Source organism: Ochotona princeps, chromosome 18, assembly GCF_030435755.1.
Source record: "Ochotona princeps isolate mOchPri1 chromosome 18, mOchPri1.hap1, whole genome shotgun sequence".
NCBI classification, from domain to species: Eukaryota; Metazoa; Chordata; class Mammalia; order Lagomorpha; family Ochotonidae; genus Ochotona; species Ochotona princeps.
Window position 1 is genome coordinate 17,770,092 of NC_080849.1, and position 7,991 is coordinate 17,778,082.

Below are 7,991 nucleotides of genomic sequence, written 5' to 3' on the forward strand. Positions count from 1 at the left end.
AGCAACAGGAAATAGGTCAGGAAAATGCAGGATCCGGGAACTCAATCCAGGTCTGGCACATAGGTAGCAGGAGCCCAGGGTCTGCACTAGCAGAAACTTGAGAGTCTGCACAGGGGTGAAGGAAGGAGTAAGGAAAGGAATATCACTGCATTCTTCAAATTTGATTTGCAAGCTTTATTAAATCTGTGCTTCTATTAATATCATATTAACATAAAAATAAGGCAAAAATTTTAAATGAAAAAAAAAATTTAAGAATATGACAAGAGAAAAAGAGGTCTTTGTTTTAATAAAGACTGCATGGACTTAGGGAATGGCAGAGAAAAACCTGGAGTCAGGAGCCAGGAGCCAGGGTGGAACCTAAGAATTTTCAAGTACACCATATACCCCTGTGGGTACCTTTACCTCTAGCCCAAGTGCCCATCCCTGGTCATCCTTTCTAAACTAAATGTATATTTGCCTTAGTTTTGCTCTGGTTCTGAAGGTAAGTATCTTGAGTACATTGCAGCAAGACAATGCTGTTGACATTATGATATCATTAAGAAATTAGTATCAAATAAGTAGTTACTTTGAAGAAAACTAAAGTTCTATTACTCCAACTTGGCCACGCCTTTGAGAAAACATAGTGTGTCACAGTTGGTATCACATATCACCCCGGAGGGCTCCCTCGTGTGTCTCCTCCTGAGCATGTGAGTTCCAGAGCTGTAAAATAATTGGCTGAGAACATCCTACAGAAAACTGCATAGCTGCTGTTTGAGTACAGTTTAATTCTCCACTAAAAGAAGCACTTAGGAGAAGTTAAAAATTTATTTTTCAAGTAAATCCCTGTAACCTGGTGAAATGTAATACAACATGTTCAACATGATGCCCGCAGATCAAGGACTTGGTTTCATCGTGGAAAGGCTTTCTGAGCTGTGCCAAGGGAGGCAGGAATGATGCTACACAGCTCAGAGATGAGCAACTGGGGCTCTTCAGGGACATGCTGGGGAGAAGCAAGTAGCCCGCAGCAGGCTGCTGAATGGTTCACTAGCCCTTGGGTGCAGACTCAATTCAGCATGTTTCAATCATGAGTTAGCAAGATTCCAAGCTACGATTCATGAAGGCATGACTGTCTTGATCACTCAGAAAAATGTAATGTCCTCTAAAGCACCATGCAGAAAAAGAATAAGAAACACTGCAGCTTTACATTTTGTGAGCTATGAATGTGCTTAATATTTACCACTCCAGTTTAGGCATGATAGTATCTTCTTCCAAAACCACGTGATTTTTTTTAATCTTTAGTTAATCACCCAAGTAATTCTCAGCAACTTTAAGTCATTCATTATTCTTTTTTCCCAAGCCAGAGCTGTTTTCCTGAAATTTACATATGCAGTCCATCTAGTGATGGTCATCAGAGACAGTCTCACCCATAAAAAATGAATCAAACTGCAATGTGTTCTTCACTTACTACAAGTTCATTTTTGTTTTTTTAAAAAAAAGATTCATTTAATTTTTCTTAATTTGAAAAGGCAGAGTTACAGAAAGAGAGACAGAGAAAGAAAAATCTTCCATCCATTGGTTCACTCTCCACATGGCTGCTATGCCTAGAGCTGGGCCGTTCTGAACCAGGAGCCAAGAGGTTCATCTGGACCTCCCATGTGGATGGCAGGGGCCCAAAGACTTGGATCATCTCCTGCTGCGTCTTACAGAACATTAGCAGGGAGCTGCATCAGAAGTAGAGCAGCTGGGATAGGAACAGGTGCCTACATGAGATGCCAGTATTGATGGTGGCAGCTTTATCCATGACACCACAATGCCTGCCCCGTAAGATTCAATGTGGACCATATCTATGGAAACTTGGAACAGCTCATGCTAGAGAGGAAGAATTCATTAGCAGTGAAATCACAAATATCTGTACATAAGTAGAACTATCATAATTCACCCTCACAGTTACACATTTGGAGGAAAAGAGACTAGCGGAGGATGGAAGACTCTGTGTTCATGCTTTAACAATAGACCTACCGGCCTGGCACTGAGGCTCAGCAGATTAATTTGCTCCATGGCACCAGCATCCCATATAGGCATGAATTTATGTCCTGGCTGCTCCACTTCCAATCCAGCCCTCTCCTTATGCCCTGGGCAAGCAACATGTGATGGTCCATGTTTTTGGAACCCTGTGACCACATGGGAGATCTGGAAGAAGCTCCTGGTTCCCAGCTTCAGCTCAGCTCAGCTCTGGTTGTTGTAGCCATTTGGAGAGTGAACCAGCAAACGGACGGCCTCTCTATCTCTCCTTTCTGTAAATCTGCCTTTCAAATAGAAATGAATACATCCTTAAAAAAAAGTTATGCTGGCTAATAGAGCATGAGGGGAAGTTTCACAAAGACTGAAGTTTCACAGGCAACTTCTGCAAAGAAATAGTAAGACAATTTGTTTTCAGATGTTATCTTGGACACAGTCTCCCACAGAAAGAAATACTTGCATAATCTCTTTAAAAACTTCAGTATTGATGTTTAAATATGAGGCAGCAGGTAAAGATACTTGAGTCAACAAGTCAAGATTTCATTTAAGGTTTGCTTCTAAAGGACAATAGTCATAGCTGAAGAGAGGATGGTATTGTATATAGCTGGAAACATCCCAGGAGTAAGTCATGGGTATTTAGACAATCCCAGGTGACTGGGTCTATGAAAAGAGGGCATGCAATCATGAAGAAACATCTCCTTCCCTAAAAGATGTACACGAGATGACTGGAGAGATGGGATTACAGGACAGCATACAAGAGACATTATCATCCCCTCCATTCCTAGAAACGAGTAAATATCACTCCCACCTTCCAGATCCCACCCCATGTTCTCATGCCATGTTCCCACTGGCTTAAAAAATGTACCACAGCCTGGCATTGCCCTATACTCCAGGGCAAAGCACAACAGAGCCTCACTGAGGAAGTTAGGTTGTTTTCTTCTACAATGAAAACAATAGGGAAGTATGCTAAGACATTAACTCACCAGAGAATAAATGTGTAATCCTACATGCTGAGAAGTTATAAATCTCCAGCCAAGAAAGTGCCTATCAGCAGCTCAAGACAGCTCAGCTTTTAAGAGCACTAAAGCAAATGCACCAAGCCTAATATATTCACATATAACACATGTGGTGGCCATTTCACATGCTTCATAACTCAGAGGGCAGCTGCTGCTGGGGAGGAAATGGGTAGTGTGACAGGTCATGGATGATTTATGCCACCAGACTCCCAAGGAGTAGATGGCTGGCCTGTCCAGGAACCCTCAGGTCCTGCCACACTCCCTCCAGTCCACAGCAAACCCAGACGGGGCACCTGATCCACTTAGGTGAGAGAATATTAAGGGCGTCGGCAGAACCAGCAGCAAGACTTTCCACACCATACCCAGGTCCCCTTAACTCACAGGTTTTCCAGCATCCAAATGCGCATAAAGAATCACTGCACATGTATCTTTCCCACTTCATTCATCCAACATGTAAAATTTCTGGCTTACCTGACCTCCAGACTCTACTTGGTACTTCTGCCTGTGCCTCATGCCAAGTGTAGAAGAAGATGGCATCTTTACAAATCCCAACTATAAAGCCACCATTCTCCTCCCCCAGCATCAAGTCCTCACCCTCTGCTGACCCTACCCTAGGATCACTTCTGTTGTATCAAAACAGCTTTGTATGACTCCATAGCAGCTTCAGACTTTACTTAGAACGTGGGGAAGGGGCCAGGGCTATTGTGCTATTCTCCATAACCCTTTGTTACCAATCAACAAAGTCTTCAAGAACACCCTGCAGAAAGGGAATTCGGCTGTCAGTAAGCTAGACGCTTGGCCTTATTAAGGGCACCTCCTACTGGTCCATTCAGAGAGTGAAATATGTTTCCTTTATTATCCAATTCCCTGCCAACGCCTCAGAGCCGGGAAGTTGCTGCTGAAAGAAAGAGGTGATGCTCAGTTTAATGAGCTAAGAACAGAGTGATTTGCATTTTGAGTACCTTAAAAGGGCGCCATCCACTTTCCTGAGATCTGCACAAGCTGCATCACCACTCATTTGCAAACAACAAAAACGGTTTTTGATGGGCAGGCAAATTTTAAGCTTTAGATCCATAAATCCATCTACAGGCATATCCCTTGTATATGTATATTGCCGCCTGTGTTTTCATGCATAGGCTTGTGTGTTGAGAAAGAAATTTACAGTTTATAGACCTCACTCTGCACAAAAACGTGAGTGTGGAGGGGAGCTACTTAATATATTTAGATACTAATAACACACATACTCATTTCCATTCATCCACATCCCCTCCACCCCTTCCCAGACAAGAGTCACCTGGGAAAAGGCTTGAAATTACTGTCTTGTAATTAACACGATAATACGGTTCACTTTTGAACACTCTGCCTCACGCGGGACAAACCAGCACACTTCAGGCCCCAGGGTCCAGCCGGTGAGGAAAGACTCCCTCCCAACTTCCCCTGTCCAGTCCGAGCAGGAGGCGACCTCTCAAACATTCAAAGTCAATCTCCATGCAAGAAAAGGGTCCGAAGCTTCAGGACACCCAGCATCCACAGACTACGAGCAGGGAATTTTAAAGACAGCTATTCATTACAGCGGGGCAGGTCCCCAGCCCACCTTCCCTGGAGACAAAGCTTTGCTGAAGAGGAGTCTGGAGGAGGAGGCGAGGGACCCGTGAGGGTGGGCGGTGGGGCGTGCGGAGGTGGGTGTGCGAGAGCGCGCGGGGCCACACACGCACGCACAGTCACTCACGCCCCTCCACTCTCGCTTGCTCTGTCTGGCTCAACACGGATGAAGAATTGAGTCCGTGTACACGCGCCAACGGACTGCTGGCTGCGTGCGGCCACACCGGCATGGGGAGCTCCGGACAGGCTCGGCGCTTGGCTGCCCCAGTCCCTCGTGACCCGGAGAGGCGCATTCTCCGCCCGTGTTCACAACCCTGGGCCATGCAGCATTTAGCAGGCACAAGAAAGCAGAGCTGCCGGCTGTGGAAGACTGGGGTGGGGGGTGGGGGGTGCTGTCATGGAGTTTCATTCCCTGTTAATCTCCTCGGTGCAGGTCATTGCTCTCCTACCCCAGGTTGGGGCCCTACCCGTGCGCCTCCCTTTCCTTTGGATTTGCGAAAAGGTCATTTTCGAAGGGATTTGAAAACCCAGCCCACAGCTGTGCTCTCTTTCTCCACCAGGCCTGGCCCGCGCATCCCAGTGCCCATCTATTTGGGGTGAGCTCCTGCAGAAGGAGCGAGGGTTGTAAGCAGACGCTTCGTTCTTTTTTTCTTCCTTTCGGCCGTCGAGGCCACCCCCAGCTCCGTATTGCGAGACTGCAGCAGCCACAGCAGCTTTCACATCCCCTTTTCTCCTGCTCTAAACAATTTTGACATTTTAAACCAGAAACTGCGTGTGCCAACTGTCAGGGCCAGGGAGCCAGGCTCGCCCCTACTGCTCCTCTCAACAGCCCCCCCATTGCAGTCTGGAGGTGTCCTGGGCTATCTGGAGACTTAGATCCGCGTGGCACTTGCCATTGAAAAATCAAACGAAAACAAACGCGCCTCCCTTCTCCAGGCAACTCTGCGCTTCTAAGCGCCGTGGGCCCCTATTCCGAAAAAGCAATAACACGTTAATCGAGCCTTCCCTAGTCCTCAATCAGCAAGTCCAGAAACGCAAACCCAGGCGACAGGCTCCCGCATTCACAAACGCCTCAGCCCCACCACCTGCATCCCGCACAGACTTCCTCAAAGCCCCCTCTATGTCCTCCTCCACTTGCCCCCAGAGCCCCGAAACCCCTAGCAGGTTTCGGAAGCTCTGACGATCCAATCTGCCTCCTTTCAACAATATCCCCATCACTTGCCCCAGCCCTGCAAGTAAACACGAGTATTTACAAAAGCAAAGACGCCAGAAGCAGCCGATTTTCAAAGAGTGAAGGGGCGCCTCTCTCCCCCACTAACAATATCCTCCGCCCCCAGGGGATAGAAAAAAAATAATAAAATTAAGAAAAAAAAACCCCTCAGATCTTTTATCGTGGGAGACAGAGCGAGCACTGGTTATTTGCCCTCCGCCCCAGTTCTGAGAGTCACCAGATAAAAATGAAAAGGCAAAGGAAAGGGGCGCAGGGAGAAGAAAGGAAGGAGGTTCTTACCGGTGACTTGAAGATGCGCGCTGAGCAGCGAAGCCCCGAAGAGTACAAAAGCCAGCTTGGGTACCCAAACACATCCAAGACTATTCTCCATATTTCAGCCAACACCTTCTGGGCCGGGGGTCCTGGGCAGCGGCGGCACTCACACACATGCACTCACACACGCCTGCACACATGCACACTCGCGCCGAGCCCCTTCGGCTTCCTCTTCTTCCTCCTCCTCCTCGTCCTCTTCCTCCACCTCCCCTGAGCCTCTTCTGCCTGGAAACCTCTTTCCTTGTCCACGCACAGAATCAGTAGCCAAAGGAGGCAGCAAAAAGTTCCATTCGGTCCCAGAGATCCCAAGCCCAGGGAAAACCTGGGAAAACTAACTCAAGGAAAAGGCAGAAGCAGGAGGAAAGAGGGCTGGCTGTCCCCGGGGCTGGCAGAGCATCAATTCACAGAGCATCCTCAGGGACCAGGAGGAGACGGGGAGCCATCCCGTGGCTGGGCTGTGTATTCAAAGGTCGAGGCCAGCTGCACGTCGTCGGTGGGGTAAAGTTAAAGAGAAAAATCCGAGCAAGGGCTTCCTGCGGCGGGCCGCTGGTGCTTCCAGGAGGCTAGGGAAACGCGGGTGCGGAGGCAGGGGGCTGCGGGGCGGAGAGCTCTCACTTGTTACCGGGGTGTCCGCCAGCGGTGTGCGAGCTGGGAGTTGGAACCGTACACTCCATTGATCCGGAGAAGTGGACGGCTGGAAGGGAAAATGTGGAGACCGGAGGGAAACGAACTGGATCGGGCAGAGCTGCCACTGGAAGGGGGGTGGGGGAGGAGAGGCGACGGCTTAGGGGAGAACAGAGGGGACGGAGGAGGCTCCCGGCGGCTGCGTTCGCCGGCAGTGTGCAGCGTCAGTGTGCAGGATGCCCTCTGTGGGCAAAGCGTGGGAAGTCAGTTTTTTCAATGGAGCCCGAGACCGCTGCCAGCCTCTGCGGGGCTTGCAGCTCTCTTTTCTGATGATCAACCGCCAGAAAAATAGATTTTATTTGACAGTAAAACCTAAGCAGGTGTTTAAGCTGGGGGGCAGGTGGTCAGCGTGTTTACTTGCTTCCCTGCCCTCAGCGTTGCTTAAAAGAGATTGTTTTCATCTGGAAAGAGTTATCTAAACTCTATTCATGGGCCAACGAGTGGGACACTGAAGTCCTGAAACACACAAGGGGAAGCCCTAGGCCACAATGTCCTGACGTAAAAGAACAGTAAAACCCTTCCAAGCGCTTTCTGCGCATCTCACATGTTCACGAATCCTGGAGCTCGGCTGAAAGGAGTGGTCCACAGCCGACCATCCTCACGTCCATCCCTGACGCTAGGGGACCATCTGAAATGCCCCGCGTGCCACTATGTTTTTGCTGAAGCAATGAAGTTGGCCAGAAAGGATGATTAGAAAGACCATCCTAGTGAAATTCTGTCTTACAAGGAGATGCTCAGAGGCGATTTCTCTCCATTTTTGCTGTCTTTCCACTATTCTCTCTCTTCTCCAGCCTTTCCTGTCACTCCCCAACACTCACCAGAAAGAAGAAAAATGTGAATATCTGCTTAAAAACAAGGGAAAGAGCATGGCTGATTTAAGAGTAAAATCGTTAGAAAAAAAATCCCCATAAACCTAGAACTAGACAATAGTTTACATCCTCAGTCACGCCTATTCCTTCCTGTCCTGAAGCAGTTAATATGAGATTTGATATTAAAAAAAAGTGCCTGTCACCACTAAATCAAACCCTTCTGCAGTATGTTAGATCAACGGATTCTTGCCAAGGAAATTTTGTTGACCCCACAACAAAGTTTACAACAGATGAGGTTGAGGGTTCTAGACCTGCGGCAAGCAGGGTGGCCCATGGGTT